The 20,544-nt window shown below is 49.1% G+C and overlaps 1 protein-coding gene and 1 long non-coding RNA gene across 7 annotated transcripts in view; one reads left to right on the forward strand and one right to left on the reverse strand.

The window, feature by feature from the left end:
* The window catches only part of SCN8A (sodium voltage-gated channel alpha subunit 8), a 346,005-nt gene extending 340,344 nt beyond the window's left edge, over positions 1-5,661 (reverse strand). For 2 of the 5 annotated variants that reach the window (XM_077297856.1, XM_077297855.1), the window contains exon 1: positions 5,431-5,661. The gene's annotated coding sequence lies outside the window, so the exon portion shown is untranslated. Of the gene's footprint in view, positions 1-4,699; positions 4,794-4,919; positions 5,047-5,150; positions 5,208-5,430 lie in introns of those variants that run through there. The other 3 variants (XM_077297858.1, XM_077297857.1, XM_077297859.1) reach the window with 3 other exon arrangements.
* The window catches only part of LOC143816899 (uncharacterized), a 163,934-nt gene continuing 148,434 nt past the window's right edge, over positions 5,045-20,544 (forward strand). The window contains exon 1 of one of the 2 annotated variants that reach the window (XR_013224013.1): positions 5,045-5,141. This is a non-coding gene — a long non-coding RNA (uncharacterized LOC143816899). The remainder of the gene's footprint in view (positions 5,142-20,544) is intronic. The other variant, XR_013224012.1, reaches the window with a different exon arrangement.

Consider the following 20,544-nt stretch of genomic DNA (forward strand, 5'->3'; position numbering starts at 1 on the left):
CCATGTGGGGAGCTGTCCATTAACCACTATACAGGCTGGTTCCATGTGGGGAGCTGCCCATTCACCACTATACAGCCAGGTCCCATGTGGGGAGCTGTCCATTCACCACTATACAGCCAGGTCCCATGTGGGGAGCTGTCCATTCAGCAGCACTATACAGACTGGTCCCATGTGGGGAGCTGTCCATTCACCACTATACAGACTGGTCCCATGTGGGGAGCTGTCCATTCACCACTATACAGACTGGTCCCATGTGGGGAGCTGTCCATTCACCACTATACAGACTGGTCCCATGTGGGGAGCTGTCCATTCAGCACCACTATACAGACTGGTCCCATGTGGGGAGCTGTCCATTCACCACTATACAGACTGGTCCCATGTGGGGAGCTGTCCATTCAGCACCACTATACAGACTGGTCCCATGTGGGGAGCTGTCCATTCACCACTATACAGCCTGGTCCCATGGTGGGGAGCTGTCCATTCAGCACCACTATACAGACTGGTCCCATGTGGGGAGCTGTCCATTCTCCACTATACAGACTGGTCCCATGGTGGGGAGCTGTCCATTCACCACTATACAGGCTGGTCCCATGTGGGGAGCTGTCCATTCAGCACTATACAGGCTGGTCCCATGTGGGGAGCTGTCCATTCAGCACCACTATACAGACTGGTCCCATGGTGGGGAGCTGTCCATTCAGCACCACTATACAGACTGGTCCCATGTGGGGAGCTGTCCATTCACCACTATACAGACTGGTCCCATGGTGGGGAGCTGTCCATTCACCACTATACAGACTGGTCCCATGGTGGGGAGCTGTCCATTCACCACTATACAGGCTGGTCCCATGTGGGGAGCTGTCCATTCACCACTATACAGCCAGGTCCCATGTGGGGAGCTGTCCATTCACCACTATACAGACTGGTCCCATGGTGGGGAGCTGTCCATTCAGCACTATACAGACTGGTCCCATGGTGGGGAGCTGTCCATTCACCACTATACAGCCAGGTCCCATGGTGGGGAGCTGTCCATTCACCACTATACAGCCAGGCCCCATGTGGGGAGCTGTCCATTCACCACTATACAGACTGGTCCCATGGTGGGGAGCTGTCCATTCACCACTATACAGGCTGGTCCCATGTGGGGAGCTGTCCATTCACCACTATATAGACTGGTCCCATGGTGGGGAGCTGTCCATTCACCACTATACAGACTGGTCCCATGATGGGGAGCTGTCCATTCACCACTATACAGGCTGGTCCCATGTGGGGAGCTGTCCATTCACCACTATACAGCCAGGTCCCATGTGGGGAGCTGTTCATTCACCACTATACAGACTGGTCCCATGTGGGGAGCTGTCCATTCAGCACTATACAGACTGGTCCCATGGTGGGGAGCTGTCCATTCAGCACTATACAGGCTGGTCCCATGTGGGGAGCTGTCCATTCTCCACTATACAGCCTGGTCCCATGGTGGGGGAGCTGTCCATTCACTATTATACAGACTGGTCCCATGGTGGGGAGCTGTCCATTCACCACTATACAGACTGGTCCCATGGTGGGGAGCTGTCCATTCACCACTATACAGGCTGGTCCCATGTGGAGAGCTGTCCATTCACCACTATACAGCCAGGTCCCATGTGGGGAGCTGTCCATTCAGCACCACTATACAGACTGGTCCCATGTGGGGAGCTGTCCATTCAGCACCACTATACAGACTGGTCCCATGTGGGGAGCTGTCCATTTACCACTATACAGACTGGTCCCATGTGGGGAGCTGTCCATTCACCACTATACAGACTGGTCCCATGTGGGGAGCTGCCCATTCACCACTATACAGCCTGGTCCCATGGTGGGGAGCTGTCCATTCAGCACTATACAGACTGGTCCCATGGTGGGGAGCTGTCCATTCACCACTATACAGACTGGTCCCATGTGGGGAGCTGTCCATTCAGCACTATACAGACTGGTCCCATGTGGGGAGCTGTCCATTCACCACTATACAGACTGGTCCCATGTGGGGAGCTGCCCACTCACCACTATACAGACTGGTCCCATGTGGGGAGCTGCCCACTCACCACTATACAGCCTGGTCCCATGTGGGGAGCTGTCCATTCAGCACTATACAGCCTGGTCCCATGGTGGGGAGCTGTCCATTCACCACTATACAGCCAGGTCCCATGGTGGGGAGCTGTCCATTCACCACTATACAGACTGGTCCCATGGTGGGGAGCTGTCCATTCACCACTATACAGACTGGTCCCATGTGGGGAGCTGTCCATTCAGCACTATACAGACTGGTCCCATGTGGGGAGCTGTCCATTCACCACTATACAGACTGGTCCCATGTGGGGAGCTGCCCATTCACCACTATACAGACTGGTCCCATGTGGGGAGCTGTCCATTCAGCACTATACAGCCTGGTCCCATGGTGGGGAGCTGTCCATTCACCACTATACAGACTGGTCCCATGTGGGGAGCTGCCCATTCACCACTATACAGACTGGTCCCATGTGGGGAGCTGTCCATTCACCACTATACAGCCAGGTCCCATGGTGGGGAGCTGCCCATTCACCACTATACAGACTGGTCCCATGTGGGGAGCTGCCCATTCACCACTATACAGACTGGTCCCATGTGGGGAGCTGCCCATTCACCACTATACAGCCTGGTCCCATGTGGGGAGCTGTCCATTCAGCACTATACAGCCTGGTCCCATGGTGGGGAGCTGTCCATTCACCACTATACAGACTGGTCCCATGGGGGAGCTGTCCATTCACCACTATACAGACTGGTCCCATGGTGGGGAGCTGTCCATTCACCACTATACAGAGTGGTCCCATGTGGGGAGCTGTCCATTCAGCACTATACAGACTGGTCCCATGTGGGGAGCTGTCCATTCACCACTATACAGACTGGTCCCATGTGGGGAGCTGCCCATTCACCACTATACAGCCTGGTCCCATGTGGGGAGCTGTCCATTCACCACTATACAGACTGGTCCCATGTGGGGAGCTGCCCATTCACCACTATACAGCCAGGTCCCATGTGGGGAGCTGTCCATTCACCACTATACAGACTGGTCCCATGTGGGGAGCTGTCCATTCACCACTATACAGACTGGTCCCATGTGGGGAGCTGCCCATTCACCACTATACAGACTGGTCCCATGTGGGGAGCTGTCCATTCACCACTATACAGACTGGTCCCATGTGGGGAGCTGCCCATTCACCACTATACAGCCAGGTCCCATGTGGGGAGCTGTCCATTCAGCACTATACAGACTGGTCCCATGTGGGGAGCTGTCCATTCACCACTATACAGCCAGGTCCCATGGTGGGGAGCTGTCCATTCAGCACCACTATACAGACTGGTCCCATGTGGGGAGCTGTCCATTAACCACTATACAGGCTGGTTCCATGTGGGGAGCTGCCCATTCACCACTATACAGCCAGGTCCCATGTGGGGAGCTGTCCATTCACCACTATACAGCCAGGTCCCATGTGGGGAGCTGTCCATTCAGCAGCACTATACAGACTGGTCCCATGTGGGGAGCTGTCCATTCACCACTATACAGACTGGTCCCATGTGGGGAGCTGTCCATTCACCACTATACAGACTGGTCCCATGTGGGGAGCTGTCCATTCACCACTATACAGACTGGTCCCATGTGGGGAGCTGTCCATTCAGCACCACTATACAGACTGGTCCCATGTGGGGAGCTGTCCATTCACCACTATACAGACTGGTCCCATGTGGGGAGCTGTCCATTCAGCACCACTATACAGACTGGTCCCATGTGGGGAGCTGTCCATTCACCACTATACAGCCTGGTCCCATGGTGGGGAGCTGTCCATTCAGCACTATACAGGCTGGTCCCATGTGGGGAGCTGTCCATTCAGCACTATACAGGCTGGTCCCATGTGGGGAGCTGTCCATTCAGCACCACTATACAGACTGGTCCCATGGTGGGGAGCTGTCCATTCAGCACCACTATACAGACTGGTCCCATGTGGGGAGCTGTCCATTCACCACTATACAGACTGGTCCCATGTGGGGAGCTGTCCATTCAGCACTATACAGGCTGGTCCCATGTGGGGAGCTGTCCATTCAGCACCACTATACAGACTGGTCCCATGTGGGGAGCTGTCCATTCACCACTATACAACAGACTGGTCCCATGTGGGGAGCTGTCCATTCAGCACCACTATACAGACTGGTCCCATGTGGGGAGCTGTCCATTCAGCACTATACAGGCTGGTCCCATGTGGGGAGCTGTCCATTCAGCACCACTATATGAAGCTGCTCCCTGCACTCAGGTCCCTGCACTGCCACCATTCACACACAGTCCTGCACCAGCAAGTACATGTAGCCCCTGATAATCCGGCCGGTGTAATGTCCAGGGCACGATAAGGCCAGGCTGCTGTGCAGTCACATCCCCGCATGGTCCACTCCACACAGCGGCACACTCCACGCCACGCTCCCCACCTGCATGTAGCCGTCCACTCAGCACTACCGCATCCACAGTCCCCTGGGCCCACCTTACAGGAGACCGGGGGACAGCAGCCCGTGAGTGCACCGTCACACGCCTGGCATGATGCACCGTCACACGCCTGGCAGCAGCACGGAGAACTCCACGGACAGCCCTGCAGCAACAACTTCACCGATCACACAAGCAGCGGCGCTGCCGGGACCACCTCACCGTCTGCAGAGCGCACGGTGCCCGCAGAGCCGAGTGCTGCCCTCCGGGAATGTGACGTCTCCGCACCGGGCATCACGGCCACACACGAGGCCGCCTGCTCCGCCATCCGTGCCCTGCAATGCTGCCATCCTGCAGCCTCACTGCAGACCGTAAGGGCCACAGGCTCAGGAGGAAAATACTGCAGTGCATGGGAAGCCCGCACAGCTCCCGCACAACTCACCGCCCGCCGCACAGTCCCGGCACCACACCCGCATCCCCCGACACCACAGGGGACCCCCGGCTCCAAACTCCGGCAGGAGTGCAGCAGAGCGCGCCCTCAGCGTGCAGCCCCCCGGCCATCACATGTGCGGGTTCCGTCTCCTGCCAGGGAGGGGCAGGCACGGAAAGTGATGACACCCTGCGATCCCATGGCCGCCCTGCCCGCGCTCAGGGACACTTGCTGGTAAGTTACCAGGAGGGGCTGCAGGAGAGCGCAGGAGCCGCCGTCCGGTGTATGCAGCCCCGAGGCGCAGTCATGTGCAGCCTTGTCAGGCCTCACACTCGTGAAGTTCAGGGCAGTAACGTCTCTGCGGCAGTTTCCTCCCCTCCCCCATCCCGGGCCCCGCTATCACCAGCGGCCGCCGCTGCACTTGTGCTCGTCACTCAGCCCCAGCCTCGTCCTGTGCCCGCGGTCCCCTTCCTCCCGTGTCCCGGCTCCTGTAAGTCTCTGGAAGTGTCCGTCTCTCACTTACTTGGCCCACTCTAGAGAGAGTCCCTGCAGCCTGCGCCGCCGGACTGCAGAGGTGGGGAGGCTGCAGCAGGAGGAACTGCGGCCGTCGCCATCTTGGAGCCTCCGCAACGCGCGCCGGCCCCGTACATAGAACTGTGAGCAGAGAGGTGGCCGGGGAGCGTGGAGAAAGAGCGCGCACACTGCTCCGCCGCACACCAGGGACACCGCGGGCTGGGGGCGGCTCACATTCACCGCTCAGGAGGGAGGTCGCTCTTTATCAACCGTCCCTTCAGCCAGTTCTTGAGAAGTTCTGGTTCTCATTCTGATGAGTGTGAGGCATCTAATAATGGAGTGGGCAGCGAATGGTTAATAGGGGGTCTGCTCGTGAGGGGAAAGCTGCAGAGGGGAGCAGCAAACTTTACATAGCTCACCTCAAGTGGAGGCAGACAGAGGAGTGTCGCACTAACACTACACCACACTAACACTACTCCACACTAACACTACACCACACTAACACTACTCCACACTAACACTACACCACACTAACACTACACCACATCACACTGTAACACTACTGCACACTAACACTACACCACACTAACACTACACCACATCACACTGTAACACTACTGCACACTAACACTACACCACACTAACACTACACCACATCACACTGTAACACTACTCCACATCACACTGTAACACTACTCCACACTAACACTACACCACATCACACTGTAACACTACTGCACACTAACACTACTCCACATCACACTGTAACACTACTCCACACTAACACCACACTAACACTACTCCACACTAACACTACACCACACTAACACTACACCACATCACACTGTAACACTACTGCACACTAACACCACACTAACACTACTGCACACTAACACTACACCACACAAACGCAGCATCACACTGTAACACTATACCACAGTAACACTACACCATACTAACACTATTCCACACTAACACTACACCACATTGTAACACTATAATAATAATAATCTTTATTTATATAGCGCCAACATATTCCGCAGCGCTTTACAATTAAGCGGGGACATGTACATACAATAAATTCAATACAAGTTAAGACAATTTAAACAGTGACATTAGGGGTGAGGTCCCTGCTCGCAAGCTTACAATCTACAAGGAAATGGGGGGACACAATAGGTGAAAAGTGCTTGTTATTTCAGGTCTGGCAATTATACTACACTAGATGGCAGCCCGATTCTAAAGAATCGGGAGTCTAGAATCCATATATACTTTATTTATTCAAATGTAAGAATAATACAATTAATAAATAATAGTAAGAAAGAACAAAAAATGGCTGCACTCACCAGCTCTTGACAATTCTTGACAGTACGGCACATTTCTGATTGGTCGCTCGCGGCAGGCGGCAACCAATCAGAAAAGTGCCGCGCACCACGAAGGCATATATCTTTGTCCACCCTGAGCGGGTGTAGGACGCTGGTGACGTCACTTATCTCCGGACATTATCTCCGGACAAAGCCACGGAAGTTGGCACAAATTGCCGGAAGTAGTATTCTAGGCAATTATATATTAGATTTTAATGTTATCAGTGTTTACCTTTGAACGTTTATATTGTATTGTCCTGTCACCAGCCATGTGTACGATTATCGGCCGAAAGCCTCTCTGGAACCAATAATCACCCCATGTAAAGGTATCTTTATAAGTTAAAGATTCAGAATACTATGACTTTTATCATATCCTGAACAGTCAAGTTTTTTATGAACCGTTAAGGTTTTCTGGTTGAAGTAAAAAAAACTCTGAGTGTTTACAGTTTGAAACCATAAAATGTTGAAAAATTATGTCATTCTTGACTATATCACTCAATGGTGCTCATAAACGTGTCAAATTTGATCTATAATATACTTTAATATACGTTACTTTAATCTTTAATATACTTAAGAACAGGGCCCCAGACATCACACAGGGGGTCTGAAACACCGCACAGTGGTCCAAAATATCGCTGTGCTCTGCCTGGGGCCCCATATGCTGCCTGGGGCCCCTGTGCTCTGCCTGGGGCCCCTGTGCTCTGCCTGGGGCCCCATGTTCTGCCTGGGGCCCCTGTGCTCTGCCTGGGGCCACTGTGCTCTGCCTGGGGCCCCATATGCTGCCTGGGGCCCCTGTGCTCTGCCTGGGGCCCCATATGCTGCCTGGGGCCCCTGTGCTCTGCCTGGGGCCCCATAGGCTGCCTGGGGCCCCTGTGCTCTACCTGGGACCACTGTGCTCTGCCTGGGGCCCCATATGCTGCCTGGGGCCCCTGTGCTCTGCCTTGGGCCCCTGTGCTCTGCCTGGGGCCCCATGTTCCGCCTGGGGCCACTGTGCTCTGCCTGAGGCCCCATAGGCTGCCTGGGGCCCCTGTGCTCTGCTTGGGACCACTGTGCTCTGCCTGGGGCCCCATATGCTGCCTGGGGCCCCTGTGCTCTGCCTGGGGCCACTGTGCTCTGCCTGGGGCCCCATATGCTGCCTGGGGCCCCTGTGCTCTGCCTGGGGCCCCATATGCTGCCTGGGGCCCCTGTGCTCTGCCTGGGACCACTGTGCTCTGCCTGGGGCCCCATATGCTGCCTGGGGCCCCTGTGCTCTGCTTGGGACCACTGTGCTCTGCCTGGGGCCCCATATGCTGCCGGGGCCCCTGTGCTCTGCCTGGGGCCACTGTGCTCTGCCTGGGGCCCCATATGCTGCCTGGGGCCCCTGTGCTCTGCCTGGGGCCCCATATGCTGCCTGGGGCCCCTGTGCTCTGCCTGGGGCCCCTGTGCTCTGCCTGGGGCCCTATGTTCTGCCTGGGGCCCCTGTGCTCTGCCTGGGGCCACTGTGCTCTGCCTGGGGCCCCATGTTCTGCCTGGGGCCACTGTGCTCTGCCTGGGGCCCCATAAGCTGCCTGGGGCCCCTGTGCTCTGCCTGGGACCACTGTGCTCTGCCTGGGGCCCCATATGCTGCCTGGGGCCCCTGTGCTCTGCCTGGGGCCACTGTGCTCTGCCTGGGGCCCCATATGCTGCCTGGGGCCACTGTGCTCTGCCTGGGGCCCCATATGCTGCCTGGGGCCCCTGTGCTCTGCCTGGGGCCCCATATGCTGCCTGGGGCCCCTGTGCTCTGCCTGGGGCCCCATGTTCTGCCTGGGGCCCCTGTGCTCTGCCTGGGGCCACTGTGCTCTGCCTGGGGCCCCATATGCTGCCTGGGGCCCCTGTGCTCTGCCTGGGGCCCCATATGCTGCCTGGGGCCCCTGTGCTCTGCCTGGGGCCCCTGTGCTCTGCCTGAGGCCCCATATGCTTCCTGGGGCCCCTGTGCTCTGCCTGGGGCCCCTGTGCTCTGCCTGGGGCCCCATGTTCTGCCTGGGGCCACTGTGCTCTGCCTGGGGCCCCATATGCTGCCTGGGGCCCCTGTGCTCTGCCTGGGGCCCCATATGCTGCCTGGGGCCCCTGTGCTCTGCCTGGGGCCCCATAGGCTGCCTGGGGCCCCTGTGCTCTGCCTGGGACCACTGTGCTCTGCCTGGGGCCCCATATGCTGCCTGGGGCCCCTGTGCTCTGCCTGGGGCCACTGTGCTCTGCCTGGGGCCCCATATGCTGCCTGGGGCCCCTGTGCTCTGCCTGGGTGTAGGACACTGGTGACGTCACTTATCTCCGGACATTAGCTCCGGACATTAGCTCCGGACATTATCTCCGGACATTAGCTCCGGACATTATCTCCGGACATTAGCTCCGGACAAAGCCACGGAAGTTGGCACAAATTGCAGGAAGTAGTATTCTAGGCAATTATATATTAGATAGGGATTTTCATACAAAGCTGCATGATCCGGTCATCAGCCCGTGTGTTTAAGTGCAATAGTCAAGTATCAAGTGCAGTTATCATGTGCATGGAGGGTGTGGAGACAGATGAATAGTAGGGTGCAGATTCAGAGTAATATTTGGAAGGAGGGAACAGGGCAAAGTTAGTTTACTGAGTAGTTGATGTGGTAGGCTTGTTTGAAGAGATGGGTTTTTAGAGCGCGCTTGAATAGGTCGGGGCTAGGTATCAGCCTGATCGTCTGGGGAAGTGCATTCCAGAGAGCAGGCGCAGCACGAGAGAAGTCTTGGAGACAGAGGTGTGAGGTTCGGATTACTGGGGATGTCAGTCTTAGGTCATTTGTAGAACGGAGGGCACGTGTAGGGCGATAGACAGAGATGAGAGAGGAGATATAAGGCGGTGCAGAACTGTGGAGAGCTTTGTGGGTGAGAGAGATGAGTTTATACTGGACCCTGTAGCGAATGGGTAGCCAGTGTAATGACTGGCACAAGTTGGAGGCATCGGTGAAGCGGCTGGACAGAAATATGATCCTGGCTGCCGCATTCAAGATGGATTGGAGAGGAGAAAGTTTGGAAAGAGGGAGACCGATCAGAAGAGAGTTGCAGTAGTCCAGATGGGAATGAATAAGAGCGACAGTAAGATTCTTAGCAGTTTCAAAGGTGAGAAAAGGTCGGATTCTGGAGATTCCTCTCCTAGACCACCACTCCAGACCGAGATCACCAGGCACAAGACACAAGCTATAATCGGCGATGCCCAAAGCCCAGCAAAACTATTTAAAGGCAATGGGCGTGACTAAGCCTCCAACCCGAGTACCAGCCAGATTAACTCCGGACAATCTGGATCAATGTAGCCGGCGCCACTGAGCATATAGTGGACGAATGAGGAATTACCGCTGTCTGTCGGATGCCCTAGTGTGAACAGCGTCCGACATGACGAGCTGGTGATCCACAGTATCAAATGCGGCAGATAGATCCAGGAGAATCAGCAGAGAGCAATGACCTTTGGATTTAGCTGTTATTAGATCATTAGAGACTTTAGTGAGGGCAGTTTCAGTGGAGTGTACAGAGCGGAAACCAGATTGTAAGGGGTCAAGAAGAGAGTTATCCGAGAGATAGCGGATTAGACGGGAGTGGACCAAGCGTTCCAGGAGTTTAGAGATGAAGGAAAGGTTAGAGACAGGTCTGTAACATGACATCACACTGTAAGATTACACCACACTAACACAACACCACATTAACAGTACACCACACTAATGCTACACCACACTGTAACACCACATCACACTGTAACACTACAACACACTAATACTACACACTAAAACTACTCAACACTACACTATCATCACACCACACTAGCAGTACACCACACTAACACTACTCAACAGTACATTAACATCACACTAACACGGCGCCACACTGTAACACCACACTAACACTACACCACACTAACAGTACAACACACTGTAACACCACACTAACACTACACCACACTGTAACACCACACAATACTGTAACACCACACCAAACTGTAACAGCACACTAACGATACACCACACTAACACCACACCAATACTACTCCACACTAACACTACACCACATTGTAACACTACACCACAGTAACACTACACCACAATAACACTAGAACACGCTAACACTACATCTCTCTGTAACATTACACCGCACTAACACCACATCACACTGTGACACTACACCACATTAACACCATACCATACCACACTAACACTATACCACACTAACACTACACTACCCCACACCAACACTACACCACACTAACACTAGATCACACTAACACTACACCACTCTGTAACATGACATCACACTGTAAGACTACACCACACTAACACAACACCACATTAACAGTACACCACACTAACGCTACACCACACTGTAACACCACATCACACTGTAACACTACAACACACTAATATTACACCACACTAAAACTACTCCACACTAACACAACACTAACATCACACCACACTAACAGTACACCACACTAACACTACTCCATACTGTAATACCACATCATACTGTAGCACTACACCACGCTAACACTGCACCACACTAACACTACTCCATACTGTAATACCACATCATACTGTAGCACTACACCACGCTAACACTACACCACACTAACACTACTCAACAGTACACTAACATCACACTAACACTGCACCACACTGTAACACCACACTAACACTACACCACACTAACAGTACATCACACTGTAAGATTACACCACACTAACACAACACCACATTAACAGTACACCACACTAATGCTACACCACACTGTAACACCACATCACACTGTAACACTACAACACACTAATACTACACACTAAAACTACTCAACACTACACTATCATCACACCACACTAGCAGTACACCACACTAACACTACTCAACAGTACATTAACATCACACTAACACGGCGCCACACTGTAACACCACACTAACACTACACCACACTAACAGTACAACACACTGTAACACCACACTAACACTACACCACACTGTAACACCACACAATACTGTAACACCACACCAAACTGTAACAGCACACTAACGATATACCACACTAACACCATATCAATACTACACCACACTAACACTACACCACACTGTAACACCATACTGTAACACCACACTAACACTACATAACATCACACTAACACTACATCACACTAACACCACACTAACACTACACCACACTAACACCACATCACACTGTAACACTACACCACAATAACACTAGTCCACACTAACACTACATCACTCTGTAACACTACACCACACTAACACCACATCACATGGTGAAACTACACCATACTAACACTACTCCACACTAACACTACACCACATTGTAACACTACACCACACTAACACCATGGTAAGACTACACCACATCACACTGTGACATTACACCACACTAAGACCATACCACACTAACACTATGCCACACTAACACTATACTACCCCACACCAACACTACACCACACTAATACTAGATCACACTAACACTACACCACACTGTAACATGACATCACATGTTTTCACCACACTAACACAACACCACATTAACAGTACACCACACTAACGCTACACCACACTGTAACACCATATCACACTGTAACACTAAACTACTCCACACTAACACTACACTAACATCACACCACACTAACACTACTCCATACTGTAATACCACATCATACTGTAGCACTACACCACGCTAACACTACTCAACAGTACACTAACATCACACTAACACTGCACCACACTAACACCACACTAAAACTACACCACACTAACAGTACAACACACTGTAACACCACACTAACACTACACCACACTGTAACACCACACAATACTGTAACACCACACCAATCTGTAACAGTACACTAACGACACACTACACTAACACCACACCAATACTACACCACACTAACACTACACCACACTGTAACACGACACTAACACTACACCACACTAACACTACTCCATATTAACACTAACACCACACTAACACTACTCTACACTTACACTACACCACACTGTAACACCATACTGTAACACCACACTAACAATAAACCACACTAACACTACTCCATACTGTAATACCACATCATACTGTAGCACTACACCACGCTAACACTACACCACACTAACACTACTCAACAGTACACTAACATCACACTAACACTGCACCACACTGTAACACCACACTAACACTACACCACACTAACAGTACAACACACTGTAACACCACACAATACTGTAACACCACACCAAACTGTAACAGCACACTAACGATATACCACACTAACACCATATCAATACTACACCACACTAACACTACACCACACTGTAACACCATACTGTAACACCACACTAACACTACATCACACTAACACTACACCACACTAACACTACACCACACTAACACCACATCACACTGTAACACTACACCACAATAACACTAGTCCACACTAACACTACATCACTCTGTAACACTACACCACACTAACACCACATCACATGGTGAAACTACACCATACTAACACTACTCCACACTAACACTACACCACATTGTAACACTACACCACACTAACACCATGGTAAGACTACACCACATCACACTGTGACATTACACCACACTAAGACCATACCAAACTAACACTATACCACACTAACACTATACTACCCCACACCAACACTACACCACACTAATAGTAGATCACACTAACACTACACCACACTGTAACACTACACCACACTGTAACATGACATCACATGTTTTCACCACACTAACACAACACCACATTAACAGTACACCACACTAACGCTACACCACACTGTAACACCATATCACACTGTAACACTAAACTACTCCACACTAACACTACACTAACATCACACCACACTAACACTACTCCATACTGTAATACCACATCATACTGTAGCATTACACCACGCTAACACTACACCACACTAACACTACTCAACAGTACACTAACATCACACTAACACTGCACCACACTAAAACTACACCACACTAACAGTACAACACACTGTAACACCACACTAACACTACACCACACTGTAACACCACACAATACTGTAACACCACACCAATCTGTAACAGTACACTAACGATACACTACACTAACACCACACCAATACTACACCACACTAACACTACACCACACTGTAACACGACACTAACACTACACCACACTAACACTACTCCATATTAACACTAACACCACACTAACACTACACTACACAACACTATAACACCACACTAACACTACTCCACACTTACACTACACCACACTGTAACACCATACTGTAACACCACACTAACAATACACCACACTAACACTACACCATGCAACACTGTAACACCACACCATACTGTAACACCACACCATAACAACATACTGTAACACCATAAAGTGACACCACACCACATTGTAACATCACACCATACTCTAACATCACGCTGTAACACCATACTGTAACACCACACTAACACTACACCACGCAACACTGTAACACCACACCATACTGTAACACCACACCATAACAACATACTGTAACACCACACTGTGACACCACATCACATTGTAACATCACACCATACTCTAACATCACACTGTAACACCATACTGTAACACCACACTAACACTACACCACACAACACTGTAACACCACACCATACTGTAAAACCACACCATAACAACATACTCTAACATCACATTGTAACATCACACCATACTCTAACATCACACTGTAACACCATACTGTAACATCCTAATGTAACACCACAATGTTACAGCACACTGTAACATCACACCACACTGTAACACCATACTGTAACACCACACCATAACATCACACCATACTATAACACCACACCATACTGTTACACCATATTTTAACACCACACCACACTGTAACACCACATTGTTACACTATACTGTAACAACACACCGCACTGTAACATTACACAACACTGTAACATCACACCATACTATAACACCACACCACACTGTAACATCACACTGTATTACCACACCATAACACCACACTGTAACAAACACACCGTAACACCACATCATACTTTAACACCACACTTTGACACCACACTGTAACACCACACCACACTGTAACACCACAGAGAAACACCACACTATAACACGATACTGCAATACCACACTGTAACACCACACCACAGTGTAACACCACACCGTAACACCACACTGTGACACCACACTGTAACACCACACCACGCTGTAACACCACACACTGTAACACCACACCACATTGTAACACCATATCACCACCACACTGTAACACCGTACTAACACCACACTGTAATACCACACTACACTGTAACACTATACTACACTGTAACATCCCACCACATTAATACCACACCACAGTGTAACACAACACTGTAACACTACATCATACTTTAACACCACACTAACACCACACCACACTGTAAAACCACAGAGTAACACCACATCACGCTGTAAAGTTGTGTTTCCACGTTTAGGAAACGCTGCGTGTTTAACGCTGCATAGAGCCGCAGCATCAAACACACAGCGTCCAGATGTTATAGCATAGTGGAGGGGATTTCATGAAATCCCGTCTCCACTATGCGGTAAAACACACAGGCGGCAGACTCGCGTAAACGGACATGCGGCACGTCTTTTCAGAATGCAGCATATCTGTTTACAATGCGGCGATGCTCCGTCGCCACGCCGTAAATTACCCATAGACAATCATTAGATGCGGTAAAATCGCATCTAATGATTAGTCACATGCGTAGTAACTGAGTAATCGCAGCTTACTACACATGTCCATGCCGGCTCACCTGTCCCGCCGCCGGAAGTCCCTCTTCCACTGCAGTTCTCGCAATAACTTATCTTATCGCGAGAACTGCCGTGCACGTGACCGGGAGTTATCTCCGGTCACTAGGCTGGTTCTCACAAACAGCTGATTGTGAGAACGCTGCAGTGTAGGTGATCGCTGGAGAATTATCTCCGGCGATCATCTACAGGCTCTGCTACATCTGGATGTCAGGCATCCAGATGTAGCAGAGCTTGACTCGTCTAGACTGTGTGCACATACAACTTGCACAATGCGACATACAACATGCAACATGCGACATACAACATGCACCATGCGACATACAACTTGCACAATGCGACATACAACATGCACCATGCGACATACAACATGCACCATGCGACATACGACATGCCACATACGACATGCAACATACAACATGTGACATTCAACATGCACCATGCAACATACGACATGCGACATACATGCACCATGCGACATACAACATACAGTACATACAACATACACCATACAACACACATACACTACATACATACAACATACATATAGACACACAGTACATAAAACATAGAGTACATACTCACCATTACCTTGTCACCTTGATCCCCGAAGCCATTGTCACCTGTAAAAAATATTAAAATAATAAACAATATACTCCCTGATCCGCAGAAATCCAATTAAACCGAGTGTCCCACGACGATCTCCTGTGGAGAGCAGCAACATCAGCTGATGCGACCGCTCTCCAGGGCCTCCAGGAATACAATGAAGGAAGGTATCCTTCAGCAATGTATTCCTCCGCCTCTGTGAGAAATAGTCCCTACTCTCACTTGTGGCACTGCTGTGTAGGAAAATTCCCACGCAGCTTTGCCATAAAGTGAGACCCTGAACTCAGGTAACCTCTTCAGTAATGCACTGCAGGAGCCATTGTCTCTTGTCAGTGTGTCACTGGAGGGCCTATAGAGCAGTGACATCACCCACTGTCTTTATTCTATAGGGGAGATCATCGTGGGACACTCGTTATTAATTGGACTACGGCGGAAAGGTAGTATACGGCTGGTTTATTATTTTTAATTTTTTCAGGTGATCGAGTATGGTAAGTATGGTGAAATTAAGAATATTATAATACTTTTTTCTGGCTGTGTCTTTTTATTTTTAACCCTTTCACTACTATAGGACTAGTAATGGATAGGCGTCTTATTGACGCCTCTCCATTATTAACCGGGCTTAATCTCACCTTACAATAGCAAGGTGACATTAACCCCTTATTACCCCATATCCCACCGCTACATGGGGAGTGGGAAGAGAGTGGCTAAGTGCCAGAATTGGCGCATATAACCGATGCGCCATTTCTGGGGCAGCTGGGGGCTGGTATTTGTAGCCGGTGGGCTGGCCAATAACCATGGCCCTTCTCTAGGCTATGAATATCAGCCCGCAGCTGTCTGCATAGCCTTTCTGGCTATAAAATATAGGGGGACCCCACGTCATTTTTTGGGGGTCCTCCTAATTTAATAACAAGCAAAGGCTACGCAGACAGCTGCGATCTGATATTCATAGCCTAGAGAGGGGCCATGGTTATTACCCCTTCCCCAGGCTACAAATATTGGCCCCGGCCGTCGGCTTTCCCCCTCTGGCGCAGAAAATTGCACGGGAGCCCACGCCATTTTTTTCCCGTTTTTTTTTTTAATTATTTATAGATAGATAATAGATACGATAGATAGATGCGATAGATAGATACGATAGATCCATCTATTATCTATCTATCTATCTATCTATCTATCTATCTATCTATCTATCTATCCCCTATCTATCTATCATCTATCTGTTATCTATCATCTATCTGTCTGTGTTTGTAAACATTATTCTTCAATGGAGTATGTAAATGAAGAAACAGCCCCCCGAGGAAGCCCACGCGAAACGCGCATCCGGGCTGCACCTTGGACTCACACTGGTAGAGATTACATGAGTAAGACCTGCAACTTTTATAGGAGGTTTCTTTTGATACATTTGTATACACTAGTACTATAAAAAAAAGCCTCTATTGGTAATGTAGAGTGTTTTATCCCCCGCTCCTATCACCTGCACTATGCATGTTTATGATAGACTCTATCTTAGGTTTGCAGGGTGATTTTCCCTCTGTTTATACTTGTGCAGGCTAATCCATCTCTGCTACCCTCAGGGTATGTGCATACGTCAGGATTTCTAGCAGAAATTTTCCTGACAAAAACCGGACATTTCTGCCAGAAATCCGCATGCGTTTTTTTCACTTTTTTCATGCATTTTTGATGCGTTTTTGATGCGTTTTTGTGTGTTTTTTTCCAAATGCATAGAATTGCGGGGAAGACGCGGAAAATCCGCAAAATTAATGAACATGCTGCTTCTTTACCGCAATGCGTTTTTTTTGCGGAAAAAAATGCACCATGTGCACAAAACATGCAGAATGCATTCTAAATGATAGGATGCATAATGTATGCGTTTTTAATGAGTTTTTATAGCGTTTTTATAGCGAAAAAACGTGAAAAAATGCGAAAAAGCCTGAACGTGTGCATACCCTCAGTGTTGTATGTCCTTCACACATGAGTTCTGATTGTATACTGTCTGCTTTAGTCTGTCTACCTTTGTATTTATATTTTGTTAGAAAATAAAATATTTTTGTACTTTTTACTCACATGAGTTTTTGGACTGCTTGGTCCGTGAGTTATTTGTAGGATACATATCTTTGGAGTGTCCTTTCTTGCATATACTCGTATGTGCCAAATTCTTTTTGGACATATGGCGTGCTATTCTGATTAAGATGTATCGTGGTATTTGTTTATATGTAAATGAAGAGGTTGGACAAGAAATTACATTACCATTTTTTTTGTATATCTTTATTGAGCTTACAAAAACACACACAAATCCGCATGAAAAAAACGCATGACAAGCGCATCAAAAAACGCATGAAAAATGCGTCGAAAAACGCAGGTGACCTGCCAGTGACCTCAGGTGCAGATTTGGCGCAGATTTTACCCGCATCAAATCCTGATACAATCCTGAACGTGGAAACATACCCTAACACCACACAGTAGCAACACACCACGCTAATACCATACCACACAGTAACACCACAGTGTAACACCACATTTTAACATCATACCACACTGTAACACCACATCACTCTAATACCATACCACGCTGTAACACCACACAGTAACACCACATTTTAACATCATACCACACTGTAACACCACACCGTAACACAATGTAGCACCACACCACACTGTAACACCACACTACACTGTAACACCACATTATAACACCATACCACACAGTAACACCACAATATAACACCAGACTATATTGTAACACCACACCACACTGTAATACCACACCACACTGTAACACCACATTATAACACCATACCACACAGTAACACCACAATATAACACCAGACTATATTGTAATACCACACCACACTGTAACACCACAATGTAACACCACATTGTAACACCATACTGTAACACGATACTGTAATACCACACAGTAACACCACACTGTAACGCCACACTGTACCATCGCAGTATAACACTGCACTGTAACACACATCACACTGTAACACCACACTGTAACATCACACCACACTGTAACTCCACACTTACATCAGACCACACTGTAACACCACACCACACTGTAACACCCCATACCACACTGTAACACCACAATGTAACACCACGCTGTGACACCACACCACACTGTAACACCACACCACACTGTAACACCACTCTTTCAGAAGCGTAGAATATGTCTATTATTCAAGTAAAGCAATCCCACAAGAAATGTGTAATGTTTCAGTCATAAAACATAGACCTTCATCAGACTGGGACATGTAATGAAAAACAAATACATTTGAAAATTAACATAAACAGCAAAAAACTATGGAGGTTATATATAGACATAACACTATGATGATCCATAAGACAGGCAAAATGAGTCTTAATTGGAGTAATATGGTCAAGAAATGTATTTCATAATAATAGACATAATTATATTTCATTGGTAAGTGTTTCACTATACAGTTGAAGCGAACAGGTATCACAATCCCATTTTGGATTTGTGGCAGATCTGGTTTCCCTCAGGTTGAAACTTTTTTCCTTTCAGGTCATCGGGGGTTAATGCAGTTTCCCGGTGGCCTGCTGGTGTAATTGCATTGCTGCTGGGTCAGTTGATGTGATTTGGTGACCACTCCCACCATCCTTCAAGAGGTAACCTGATGCATCAGCTGACTGTCGGTGTTAGTTCATTCTGCAGCGACCTTGCTGGGAGAAGGAACTTTCTGGGAGCAGTGATTCTACAGCTGTGTTCGGTTTATCTGATGTCGTTATCTTGCTAAGCGGTGCTTTGCAGCAGAAAGCTAAGTGTGGTATTTTTAATACCCTGTCCTTTTCAGTGTCTGTCTGACCTTACCTTGTGTTGTCTTAGTGCAGCGGTGGGACCAGTGTTCTCACTTGCCAATTCCCTACTTAGGGATAGGAGCAGGGCAAGTGAGGGATTAGGCATCCGGCTCGGCGATGGGGTGAAAGAACCCATATAGGGACGTTAGTAAGAGCAGGGCACATCCTCAGGTGAGTGCAGGAGGTGTCCATTCCCTGTTCCCTACCGACAGGGCCAACTGTTGGTAACGTGTCTGGTGTTTCCTGGTGTGTTTTGCCGTCTGGTGACTGACCAATCGTGAGGTCGTGTAACACCGCTTCAGTCACATCGTGACAACAGGTCACTTGAACAAGAGTAGTATGGAGGTAAACGTAATATCAAGACTGGGTTCCAAGTGTCTAAACGGCAAGGAATATGAAAAAGAGTATGTTATGTTTGAACTGAAACATACAGTGGGGGAAATAAGTATTTGATTCCTTGCTGGTTTAGCAAGTTTGCCCACTGACA

The sequence above is a fragment of the Ranitomeya variabilis genome, chromosome 3, assembly GCF_051348905.1.
Source record: "Ranitomeya variabilis isolate aRanVar5 chromosome 3, aRanVar5.hap1, whole genome shotgun sequence".
Classification (NCBI taxonomy): Eukaryota; Metazoa; Chordata; class Amphibia; order Anura; family Dendrobatidae; genus Ranitomeya; species Ranitomeya variabilis.